Source organism: Protopterus annectens, chromosome 4.part0, assembly GCF_019279795.1.
Source record: "Protopterus annectens isolate FY-2018-M chromosome 4.part0, PAN1.0, whole genome shotgun sequence".
Classification (NCBI taxonomy): Eukaryota; Metazoa; Chordata; order Ceratodontiformes; family Protopteridae; genus Protopterus; species Protopterus annectens.
The window spans coordinates 492233449-492247086 of NC_056733.1; the positions used below are offsets into that span (position 1 = coordinate 492233449).

The 13638-nt window shown below is 40.3% G+C and overlaps 1 long non-coding RNA gene across 1 annotated transcript in view; it reads right to left on the bottom strand.

Annotated features, from left to right (window-relative positions):
- Nucleotides 1–13063, bottom strand: part of LOC122799394 — a 218475-nt gene extending 205412 nt beyond the window's left edge. Inside the window, exon 1 of the long non-coding RNA XR_006364465.1 lies at nucleotides 12917–13063. This is a non-coding gene — a long non-coding RNA (uncharacterized LOC122799394). The remainder of the gene's footprint in view (nucleotides 1–12916) is intronic.
- Between the last annotated feature and the right edge of the window lie 575 nt (nucleotides 13064–13638).

The window sequence follows — 13638 nt, forward strand, 5'->3', positions numbered from 1 at the left end:
AAGCATGGTCACACATTGCCCTGTATGCAAGGCACAGATCACCTCTGTGTAGTCTATATGCCACAGGTGACAATGACACTCATTCCCGATTATCCCCATGAACACATACTGGAGAAGTGATGTGACCTTGTGAGGGACCATACTGTTGTGTGCAATGGTCAGTACTGCTTGGAAAGGTACATCACCACATGGCCATTGCACTCAGTTATTGGGATGCCGAGGGAAGAGTAATTGGAGGTTATTTGCATGTCACTTACAGGTGACTGTGGCCTCAGACATGCCATATGATTCCTGCCATACCACTGAAGAGACAGAGTAATCTGAGGCACATTAGGTGTAAGTCTGTGTGGCTAGGTAGGTGTGCCCAGTTCGTTCACCCCCGAGTATGTACATCACATGTTGCGACTGATGTGCTACTTACCAGGTACATCTGTCTAACTATGTCAACAGGCATGTGTTTACAATACCCTCTTGCAGGATAGTGACATATCACAGAGACTCTGAGTGCTCACAATATGCAGACATCAGCCCACATTGGTAGCCACAGTCAGTGTGTATTGTGGTTGAATGGATTCCAAGCAGTACAGGACCTAGAACCATGCCCTGTTGAGCACTGCTACTGACAGATCAGCTATTGGAGGCGGATGTCCCTATGTTGCATGTGTGCCAGCAATAGGCCACTTAGTGACCCCTACAATGATAGTATCATGGATGCCTAAGTGGGTGCTTTGTAATTGTTGCCTTAAGAGGGGATATAGTCAGATAGCTTCGCTAAGTCTAGGGGGTTGAGTGCCCTGATGTACCCTCACCCAGAACCATGGTGACTGCCTTGGAAATGTTCACCACGTGCAACAGTCATGCTCCCCATCACACATCCAAACTGTATATAGTCACCTGTGTGTAGAACACATATGTGTGCTGATCATCTTCATGATGATCACCCCTACAGCCACATAGGTATGGATACTCAGACAAATATGTGTATAGTTATGTCGGTCAGTGGATGCACCACCTCGGTTCAAGGGTATAACAGTTGCCGTTGTCCACTCAGCTGGAGTGCAGCCAGTAGTGTTGGTATAATTGCAAGGGTGTCCCAATGGTGTTTGTAAACCTTGTCAGATCACATGTGGAATGCAGCCTGGAATGTTAGCATGTGCAATAGATACTGTGTATCTTCCAGTGAGAGGCCAGTTACGAACTGTTCTGTAAATATGGAAGTTATGGGGCAGGTTGTAGGAATGTCATGTGACACATGGTGGGGACAAGGGAGTATAGTTGATGCAGACAGTGTGGGTGTACAGGTTAAGTATGAGTCCAGATCCATCATATGTGACATCATGACATATAAGGTCACCGACAATCTAGGCCTGTTCTTTGAGGTCACACATGTAACTACACTGTGCATTGTGATTCTGCTTTGCATGGGTGGCTACTTTTGTCACTTACCATGTCTACTCAACATCATAACAATAATATGTCCTTTAAGTTGAGGAGGTAGTGCCTCCATGTTGGGGGGACACCCTCATCCAAACTGTGTCACAGCACTCTGCACTTGATATTGTATAGCCTGCTAATGGTAGTTGTCCACCATTTAGGTTTGCTGAGCCACAATGAGCCTGCATAGCCAAGTTCATGCCATTGTAATGCTGCTGACATATGCATAGCTCTGCATACTTGCCTGCCCCATCTGAGGGGGGAGGTGCAGTCACAATGTGTCAACCATCCCACAGCAGGTAATAAATGGCTATTTTGACATATATGTCTGCACTGTCTGCAAGGAGGGGTATGTGCCAGTAATTCTAAGGAGACTGATCTGTGTCCAGATCCCACTAGGGAGGACCTCACATTGGGGGGGATGTACTAATCACCCATATTGGTAAACAAATGATGCACTTTGGTTCCCAGCATGGGGATGTCACGGAACTGCTACAGGGCATTGTAGGTAAGGACCTGGACCATCCTTTGGGCAAGGGAGTCACAGCATGACTAAGCAACACAGTGTGTACATATTAGAGTTCTCTGACATATTTGTCTGTGCTCAGTACAGACACCTTGGCATTACTTTTCCTGCAACATGCTGGAAGTAACTGCAACAATTATTTGCATGGAGGATAACTAGCATGTAGTGCCAAGTGGTGTCCCCAGATCTCTGAGTCATGTCACCTGAAATGCCATGATAGGCATTAGCATGGATACAAGCACTGAAACTGTCATACACCTAGTGACACTGGACCAAACAGTATTACTTTTGCTCAAGGCCAGGTCATGCCTACTGACTGTAACCGGCGGAGACCATTGAGGGATACACTATACAATCAAAGTTGGACATATGTCCCACTCCATCAACCATGGCCTGACAAGATGCATGACAATATTAGTCCAGCAGGCCTTGCTGGAAACTGTGTACATCATGTACAAAGTGTTATGTCAGCTGGTGGATAGGCAAGTGTCTGATAGTCATACTCTGAGAAGATATCATTGGGAGACCTGCACTGCAATGATGCCAGTCACCAGGAGGGTTCATCATCCTCCATTATTAGCATATCCCATCTACCTATTCCCTCTCTGCAGCCACAACCACTGTCAGTAACCTCTGACTGAGTACATTAGCAGGTGATTGCATATTATTAGCTGTCACAGACTCCCACACAAAACCAACAGTTATTTAAAATGGCCTAAGACACAGTCAGTTGTATTTTGAGCCACAGGTAAAGATAAACTGCCAATGACTGCACAATACTATCCTGTGGGACATTATCCACACCTGCAAAATATTGTACTGTCCGCACACCACACACAATTGAGCCATTACACATGGAGTTATGGACACAGAGAGTAATGTAGCCTTTGACTTTCACTTGCTGGTAAGATGTGAGGATGCATTACTATTTTATACCCTACACCAACAGGTTTGGGATGTAAATCCCAGACTGTTACTGCTATACTAAATGTGGCAGTCATCAGCTATCATTGTGTGCAATGGAACCCTTGCTGTCACTACACAGGCATATCATACAACTGTAGTAGCCACACAAGTTCCATGGTACACCAATACACAGTGTAGATAACATGTCCTATGGAGTTCATGTCATGACCGTACATGTGTAGTCTGTCCTGTAAATGCTTTGGAGGGGATATTTGTGGCTCCATACAGGGAGGTGTTGGATCCCACTGTGTACCTCCCATGTAGGTATGAAAGGACTAACACGTCTCATCTGTTCTGCACACCCACATCACTGTGGTATATATAGTACATGCTGGAGAGACAGGTATGTAACACAGACAGTACACCATACATGAAACAGGCCCTCCATGCATGTGAAGTACACATCTGCTGTGACAGCATGTGCAGGATGCAGAACATGAAAATCATAATGGGTGCCATGCAACTCTCTGTACTGGACACATGATATTTGTAGATGTGTCATCTCCATCACCACAGCTTGTAGATGTGTGAGTTCCCAAAACCCTGGTGATACTTACCAATGGTAGCAGACATGTTCACAGATTAGGGATGCACAAGTATGCTGAATGCCACCATTGTTCTTGTTAGCCTGTTATACACATATGAACCTATGGAGCCATGCATGTGTAGTGCTTTGCCTTGCTGAAGACATAATTATTTATTATTTATTTATTTATTGACATTTGTTAACCGGGTTTGTCCAACTGAGCTTGTGGCCCATTTTCAGTGGAGACCCGAGGAGAAAAGCTCCAGTAATACAGTTTAAAACAAGTACAATTTTAAACAATATTGATATAATAGCAGTTATAGCAAAATGATTCACATATGTTGGGATACATGCATAAACTTAAAGTTGCATTAAAAAGAAGCTAAGTAACAATTTTACATTAATATAGTTCAATAGGTCAACAATGAACATTTGTTTGTATAAAATTGTGCAAATGCATAGTAGACAAATTGGAGAGAGAGGTGTAATGAGGTATTAAGTATGGTCCTTTTGAGGGTACATAAAGGGAAGAAAGACTAGGTAGGGTCATGGCAAGGGCAGGTTCTGGAATTGAGAAAATAAGCTTTTAGTTCATTTTTAAAGTGTGAGGTGTGGGAGATTGAATGCGAGTCAAAGGGAAGTTTGTTCCAAGCATGGGCAAGGGAGTGTTTGTAGAGTAGTTTGCCTACTGACCTTTTTGGGTGGTAGATATCAAGTAATTGTTGGTTAGAAGTATGGAGGGTCCGGGATGGGATGTAGATGGAGACTAAGGAAGATAGAGTTGGACAGAAGGAGGGTTTATAAAGAATAGAGTGTAACATATGAAATTGATAAGATAGCAGAAACTGGGGAAGTTCAAGCCATTGAAGAGAGTGTAAAGAAATGCAGTGGTGTGAGTTATATGGGGAGTTAGTAATGAATCTGGCTATTATTTGGTAAGTCTGTTGCAGTTTGTTTAGAGTGGAGGCCTGGATATTGGTAAGAACTGGGGTGGCATATAAGAGGGAGGGGAGGTGGAGTGCCTGGCCCAGGGTAAGTCTAGATTCAGGGGTTAGGAATTGTTTGTTCTGATATAGCAGACCTAATTTCTGGTTTGCTTTTTTTATACACTGGAGCATGTGTAGGTTGAACTTGAGCTCGTTATTGATAATGACCCTAGGAGTTTTGTGTGGGTGTCAGGTTGGATATTTGTATTGTTAGAAGATGTAATAAAAAAGGAGGTTGTGTGATGAGAAAGAGAATGGGGAAGGAAAAGTAGGAGTTTGGTCCTTTTGGGATTTAGGATCAATAGGTTGTGAGAGAAGCATTGTTCAGTGCATAGTAGGGCCTGTTGGGTCAGGGAGGGTAGTTCAGGAATGTTAATTGAGATGGATATAAGTGTGGAGTCATCGGCAAACTGAATAAGGGAGGATTCTTTGCATGAGGTGTAAATATCATTGGCGAAGATGTTAAACAAAAGGGGTCCCAAGTTGTAGCCTTGGGGAGCACCAGTGGAGATGGGAAGGAAAGGTGAGGTGGATGAGAGCCATTTGACAGATTGTTCCCTGCCAGATAGGTAACTATTAAACCAGGCAAGTGCCAAGAGGGATAGGTAGATATTTGTGAGTTTGGATAGTAGCAGAGGATGAGAGACAGTATTAAAGGCTTTGGAGAGATCTAGAAAGAGACATGAAATGAGTTTATTGTTGTCTAGGGCCTCTGCAATGATATGAGTGAAGGAGAGGAGAGCAGTCGTGATGCAGTTGTGAGGACGAAATCCATGTTGGGTAGGGGTAAGTAAGTGGTGTGTGAGGAGGTGATTGAGAAGCTGTGAGTGAATACATTTTTCTAATATCTTGGAGAGGAAGGACAAAATGGCAATGGGTCAGTAGCTTGAGGGGGTCAGTGGAGCTTCCACCTTTATGAAGAGGGATAGTGAAGAAAGATTTCCAAAGGGTGGGGACAGTTGATTTCAGAATAGATCGATTAATTAGTATAGATACAGGATAGGCAATTGAGTCAGCAGCAAGTTTGAGAAATGTAGGAGATAGATTGTCAGTGGAAAAAGAGCAAGGTTTAAGCTTGAGTAGAGATTTGATGTAAGTAGTGGGAATTGGCTCAAAAGAAAACAAAGTTGTGTTAGTGGGACTTGGAGAGGTGGGTGCCGAAGTAGAGTTTGGCTTAGAGGTTACCAGATTTTGGATGGAAGAGATAAAGAATTTATTCAGGAGAGTAGCTGTTTCCTGAGAGGAAGAGTTAGGGTATGGGGAGGGATTAGGGGGCTTTCCAGGATAGAGGATGTTGCTGAGAGTTGACAAAAAAAGTTTTGAGGATTGGATTTGTTGTTAAGCTGAGCAGAGCTATAGTATAACCTTTTTGTCATTAGTTGTATGTTTTTTGCAAGGTTCCTCAGTTGCCTGTATTTTTGAAGAAAAGGTGGTTGTTTAATTTTAGTCCAGGTTTTCTAAGCATGATCTCTTTGTTTCATAAGGGACCTAATCTCTTTGGAGAGCCAGGGAGCATGGTTTGATTTTACACTGATCTTCCTAGAGGGAGCTAAGGAGTTTTGAGTATTCATAAAGATGCTATTGAAAGTGCTTACAGCATTGTTTAGGGGGAGGTGTTTTAGAATGGACCAATCTATGTTGTGGAGAATGGAGTTAAATTGGGATGAAATGAAAGTCGATAGTTTGACAGTCTTTGATGAGGTGGGGTTTAGGAATGTGGGAGTAGTGTCTTAAGATGGTGGTAGGGAGATGATCACTGACGGAGTCAGGTAAGGTGGTGAGATTGTGGTATTGATGGGGGGAATTGATAAGGATCCAGTCTATGACGGAGCTGGAAGTGGAATTTTTATGTAAGCGAGTGGGAGATGTTATAAGTTGGTGGAAGCTGTGTAGGTGGATACTGAGTTGGGGGGAGTCAGTTGTGAGTTTGGACCAATCAATGTTGACATCACCAGGGATAAGTGTCTCATATGGTATGTTGTGGGAGAACCAGGATAGGATGTTTTCAAGAATGGGCAGATTGTTACCAGGAGGAAGGTAGATAGAGGCAATTGCAAGTTTTTTGTGGGGATTCAGATGGCAGTTAAGGATGATGATTTCAGCTGGGAGGAAGTCAGGAATTGAGGAAGGGTATGGTGAGAGCTTCAGAATGTTTGAGTAGAGGATGGCCACACCGCCACCTTTTTTTGCAGGTCTATCAGATCGGAAGATATTATAACCTGGTGGGAGCATTTCACTATTAGAGATTTGTGGCATGAGCCAGGTTTCAGATAGGGAGAGAATGTGAGGGGTATTGAGAGCTATCCATGAGTGCAGCTCAGTGACTTTATTTGCTAGACTCTGAATATTCAATGAGTAAATAGTTAAGTATCTGGAAGGAAATGATTGTTGTGACTGAGGGTGGTGACTGTTAGAGGAGTAAGATGGGGGCAGTGTAGAGGTAGTTTTGGGGAGAGAAGAGGGGCCAGGGTTGGGATTGATATCTCCTGAACAAAGTAGTTTTTTAGTGAGGAGAGAGTGTGTAGTAGATGCTAGATGGAGTTTGTATAGTGTTGACTTAGCTTTGTGGGAACATTTAAAAACCTGTATTATGGATAGTTTATATAGACTTGAGACAGAGGTAGTAAAGAGATTAGGGGAGATAGCAAAAGATGAAGTAGTTGGATATATGTTGTATGACTGAGAAGTTGGTGAACATAATAGTGGGTCAGAGAGATTGGAGTGGTAAGAGGTGGAGATAGAGAGAATAAGGAGTAGTGTAGAAGATATCAGAAAATAATACATGTTGGAATAAAATATGGTCAGATAGCATAGGGAGAGAGACAGTGGTATAGATGAAGTGGTCTTGACAAGATTGACAGATTAGTAAGGTGGTTGTGGCAATAGGCAGGAAGTGGAATTGTAGTGACTAGTGGGACAGGAAGGGGAGTGATAGGTATAAAGGTAACTGTAATCGGGGTGGGTCGGAATGGGGGTAGGGTAGAGGAGCAAAGTGAGCTCCAGTGTAGCAAGGGCGAAAGGGAACGGGGCTAGCAACCTGGTCAAGATGAAGTCATAGAAACAATCAGAAAATATAGTGAAAAACTAGCTTGAGAGACAAGGATATAAAGTTGCTGAAGGTATAGTCACCAGAAATAAAATAAAGAAATAAAATATGAGCAGTAGTAAGCTTACAAAAGGACACTTAACTCAAGCTACACAAGTAGATTTACTTGAAGGAAACCCACTGCTGTATAGTTATAATAAGCTACAATATAGAGGGGCTTTGCAGGGGGAGAGAGGGGTATTACTAGCAGCTAAAAGCAGAGCAAAACATAAAAAAAAACATTAATATGTAAGAATGTGAAGACAGTAAAATAGGGCAGGTGCACTAGGAAAGGCAATTATGAGTGAGGCTAGAAAAGAATTCAGGGAAGGGTAAAGTGCAGAACAGGAAAATATACACAGAAACAGTATGAGGATAGTGGGTAACCAAAGAGAAAGAATAGGAGCTGCTGGCATCTGCTTTTCGTGGTGACTAGCAGCAAAATAACTGTAAATTCTTGTTCTGCTTATAAAGTCTAGCATTAGTTAAAATATTAGCTTATGTAGTAGTTATTTACTGGGACACATACTTCAGTGGTATTATTTTAAGTTAAACATTGTGGCTTCCGGACAGATAGTTAGAGTTGCAGGGTATCTGCTAAGGTCCTCAAACCTGTGTTGCCTGTACTGTGGCCAGGAGAAAACCAAAGGAAAAAATCCACTAGGGCTATAAAAACAGAGATGAGGGAGATTAGTTATGAGCAAGGAAAAGAGCATGAGACAAAAATACCATGGGTAGAGAGAAAACAATTAATACAGGTAGGCAGAGACAGTAACATAGCATTAATTTCCATTGTATGAGTGTGTTACACACATAGCTAGCTAAGAACACAGCAGTGTTTACACCTATGCATAAAGTAATGCAGAACAACAGTAGTTAAAAACAGCACAGTGTAGACATACACAAGGCAATAATTCACAAAGCAGGAAAACACAAATCCAAGATACTGAGGACAACAACAATTGGTACACTTTCAGGCAATAGTTCTTCCTTTTAATTTAGTGCTACACCAAGAAATTGCAGTGAAAATACTACAGATACATCCAAGTATAAAGTTAAGGTGCCTGTTGCACCTTGCAACAAGAAACTTAGTTGGTAAATATTCACATTTACAGTTTTCTTTCATTGAAAAAACATGAAATAATATGAGTACAATTCAAATGCTAAGCTATCCATGATCATAATGTGCTGGAGCACGTTGCGACAGGTAAAATTGACTATAAATATTCATAAAACTAGAGTCATGAGAAAAAGTACACCAGAAACTGCATATGCAAGCAATATTCATCTCAATATAATCACAAAATACTATATGACTTAAAGCAGATAACCAACAGAATAATCAGCAAATATTGTAAGATGTAAAGCAGTAAAGGCAACAGAAAAGACATCACAAAACAGTTAATGCCAAAGAATCAAAAGTTTACCTTACAAAGAGCAGTAGATGCTCAGCAGCATGAAGGGGAAAGAAGGTTTCAAAATGGCTCCTGCTGTTGTGAGACACCTATGAAGACTAGGAAGAGGAAGTGAGGTGAGGGGGAGAGGTAATGACTAATACTGGGCTGGGCTAGCACCCTGGTCAAGATGAAGTCATAGAAAAAAAATCAGAAAAGATAGTGAAGACTAGCTTGAGAGACAAGGATATAAAGTTCTAAAGGTATAGTCACCAGAAATAAAATAAAAAGAAATAAAATATGAGCAGAAGTAAGCTTAGAAAAGGACACTGGCCTCAAGCTACACAAGCAGACTTACTTGAAGGAAACCCAGTGCTTTATGTTTAAAATAAGCTACAATAGAGAGGGGCTTTGCAGGGGGGGGGGGAGAGGTATTGCTAGCAGCTAAAAGCAGGGCAACACAAAAAAAACATTAATATGTAAGAGTCTTAAGACAGTAAAATAGGGCAAGTGCATGAGGAAAGGCAATTATGAGTGAGGCTAGAAATGAATTCAGGGAAGGGTAAAGTGCAGAACAGGAGAATATACACAGAAACAGTAAGAAGATAGTGGTTAACCAAAGAGAAAGGATAGGAGCTGCTGGCATCAGCTTTTCGTGGTGACTAGCAAAACAACACTAAATTCTTGTTGTGCTTATAAAGTCTAGCATTAATTAAAAGATTAGCTTATGTAGTAGTTATTTACAGGGACACATACTTCAGTGGTATTATTTTAAGCTAAAATGGTGGCTTCCAGACAGATAGTTAGAGTTGCAGGGTATCTGTTAAGGTCCTCAAACCTGTGTTGCCTGTACTGTAACCCGAGGAAACCACAGGAAAAAATCCACTAAGGCTATAAAAACAGAGAGGAGGGAGATTAGTTATGAGCAAGTAAGTCAGGAAAAGAGCGAGAGACAAAATTCCATGGGTAGAGGGAAAAAAATGAATACGGGTAGGCAGACACAGTATACCTAGCATTAATTTCCATTGTATGAGTGTCTTACACACATAGCTAGCTAAGAACACATCAGTGTTTACACCTATGCATAAAGTAATGCAGAACAACAGTAGTTAACAACAGCACAGTGTAGACATACACAAGGCAATAATTCACAAAGCAGGAAATCAGAAATCCAGGATAATGAGAAAAACAATTGGTACACTTTCAGACAACAGTTCTTCTTTTTTCTTTAGTGCTACACCAAGAAATTGCAGTGAAAATACTACAGATACAGCTAAGTGTGAAGTTAAGGTGCCTGTTGCTCCTTGCAACAAGAAACTTAGTTGGTAAATATTCACATTTACAGTTTTCTTTCATTAAAAAACAAGAAATAATATGAGTACAATTCAAACGCTAAGCTACCCATGATCATAAGGTGCTGGAGCTCCTTGCAACAGGGAAAATTGACTTTAAATATTCACAAAACTAGAGTCGCAAAAAAAAGTACACCAGAACTGCATATGCAAGCAATATTCATCTCAATATAATCACAAAATACTATACGAGTTAAAGGAGATAAAGCAAAAGAATAATCAACAATTGTAAGATATAAATCAGTAAAGGCTACAGAAAAGACACCACAAAACAGTAAATGCCAAAGAATCAAAAGTTTACCTTACACAGAGCAGCAGATGCTCAGCAGCATGAAGGGGAAAGAAGGTTTCAAAATGGCTCCTGCTGTTGTGAGGCACTTATGAAGACTAGGAAGAGGAAGTGAGGTGAGGAGGAGAGGTAATGACTAATACTGGGCTGGGCTAGCACCCTGGTCAAGATGAAGTCATAGAAACAATCAGAAAAGATAGTGAAAACTAGCTTGAGAGACAAGGATATAAAGTGTCTAAAGGTATAGTCACCAGAAATAAAATAAAAAGAAATAAAATATGAGCAGAAGTAAGCTTACAAAAAGACACAGGCTTCAAGCTACACAAGTAGATTTACTTGAAGGCAACCCAGTGTTTTATTGTTAAAATAAGCTACAATAGAGAGGGGCATTGCAGGGGGGAGAGAGAGAGGTATTACTAGCAGCTAAAAACAGGGCAAAACATAAAAAAAATAATATGTAAGAGTCTGAAGACAATAAGATAGGGCAGGTGCACTAGGAAAGGCAATTATGAGTGAGGCTAGAATTGAATTCAGGGAAGTGTAAAGTGCAGAACAGGAGAATAGACACAGAAACAGTATGAAGATAGTGGGTAACCAAAGAGAAAGGATAGGAGCTGCTGGCATCTGCTTTTCCTGGTGACTATCAAAAAAAAAAACACTGTAAATTCTTGTTGTGCTTATAAAGTCTAGCATTAATTAAAAGACTAGCTTATGTAGTAGTTATTTACTGGGACACATACTTCAGTGGTATTATTTTAAGCTAAAAATGGTGGCTTCTGGACATATAGTTAGAGTTGCAGGGTATCTGTTAAGGTCCTCAAAGCTGTATTGCCTGTAATGTGACCAGGAGAAAACAACATTGAAATATCCACTAGGGCTATAAAAACAGAGAGGAGGGAGATTAGTTATGAGCAAGTAATTCAGGAAAAGAGCAATAGACAAAAATACCATGGGTACATAGAAAAAAATTAATACAGGTAGGCAGAGACAGTATACCTTGCATTCATTTCCATTGTATGAGTGTCTTACACACATAGCTAGCTAAGAACACAGCAGTGTTTACACCTATGCATAAAGTAATGCAGAACAACAGTAGTTAACAACAGCACAGTGTAGACATACACAAGGCAATAATTCACAAAGCAGGAAAACAGAAATCCAGGATACTGAGGACAACAATTGGTACACTTTCAGGCAATTGTTCTTCCTTTTTCTTTACTGCTACACCATGAAATTGCAGTGAAAATACTACAGCTATATCTAAGTGTGAAGTTAAGGTGCCTGTCGCTCCTTGCAACAAGAAACTTAGTTGGTAAATATTCACATTTACAGTTTAAAAAACATGAAATAATATGAGTGCAATTCAAACGCTAAGCTACTCATGATCATAAGGTACTGGAGCTCCTTGCAAAAGGGATAATAGACTTTAAATATTCACAAACTAGAGTCGCGAGAAAAAGTACACCAGAAACTGCTTATTCAAGCAACATTCATCTCAATATAATCACAAAATACTATATGACCTAAAGCAGATAATGCAACAGAATAATTACCAAATATTGTAAGATTTAAAGCAGTTAAGACAACAGAAAAGAAATCACAAAACAGTTAATTCCAAAGAATCAAAAGTTTACCTTACACAAAGTAGCAGATGCTCGGCAGCATGAAGGGGAAAGAAGGTTTCAAAATGTCTCCTGGTGTTGTGAAGCACCTATGAAGACTAGGAAGAGGGAGTGAGGTGAGGGGGAGGAGTAATGACTAATACTGGGCTGGGCTATCACCCTGGTCAAGATGAAGTCATAGAAACAATCAGAAAAGATAGTGAAAACTAGCTTGAGCGACAAGGATATAAAGTTTCTAAAGGTATAGTCTCCAGAAATAAAATAAAAAGAAATAAAATATGAGCAAAAGTAAGCTTACAAAAGGACACTGGCCTCAAGCTACACAAGTAGATTTACTTGAAGGAAACCCAGTGCTTTATGTTAAAATAATGTACAATAGAGATAGGCTTTGCAGGGGGAGAGAGAGGTATTACTCGCAGCTAAAAGCAGGGCAAAACATAATAAAAAACATTAATATGTAAGAGTCTGAACACAATAAAATAGGGCAGGTGCACTAGAAAAGGCAATTATGTGTGAGGCTAGAAAGGAATTCGGGGAAGGGTAATGTGCAGAACAGGAGAATATACACAAAAACAGTTTGAGGATAGTGAGTAACCAAAGAGAAAGGATAGGAGCTGCTTGCATCTGCTTTTCATAGTGACTAGCAAAAAAAAAAAAAAAAACAAACACTAAATTCTTGAACTACTTATAAAGTCTAGCATTAATTATAATATTAGCTTATGTAGTAGTTATTTACCTGGACACATACTTGAGAGTGGTATTATTTTAAGCTAAAAATGGTGGCTTCCAGACAGATAGTTACAGTTGCAGTGTGTCTGTTGAGGTCCTCAAAACTGTGTTGCCTGTACTGTGGCCAGGAGAAAACTGCAGGGAAAAATCCACTAGGGCTATAAAAACAGAGAGCAGGGAGATTAGTTAGGAGTAATAAATTCAGGAAAAGAGCGAGAGACAAAAATTCCATGGGTATAGAGAAAAAAATGAATACAGATAGGCAGAGACAGTATACCTAGCATTAATTTCCATTGTATGATTGTCTTACACACATAGCTAGCTAAGAACACAGCAGCGTTTACACTTATGCATAAAGTAATGCAAAATAACAGTAGTTAACAACAGCACATTCTAGACATACACAAGGAAATAATTCATAAAGCAGGAAAACAGAAATCCAGGATACTGAAAACAACAATTGGTACACTTTCAGGCAAAAGTTCTTCCTTTTACTTTAGGGCTATACCAAGAAATTTCAGTGAAAATACTGCTGATACATCTAAGTGTGAAGTTAAGGTGCCTGTTGCTCCTTGCAACAAGAAACTTAGTTGGTAAATATTCACATTTACAGTTTTCTTTTATTAAAAAACAAGAAATAATATGAGTACAATTCAAACGCTAAGCTACCCATGATCATAAGGTGCTGGAGTTCCTTGCGACAGGGAAAATAGACTTTAAATATCCATA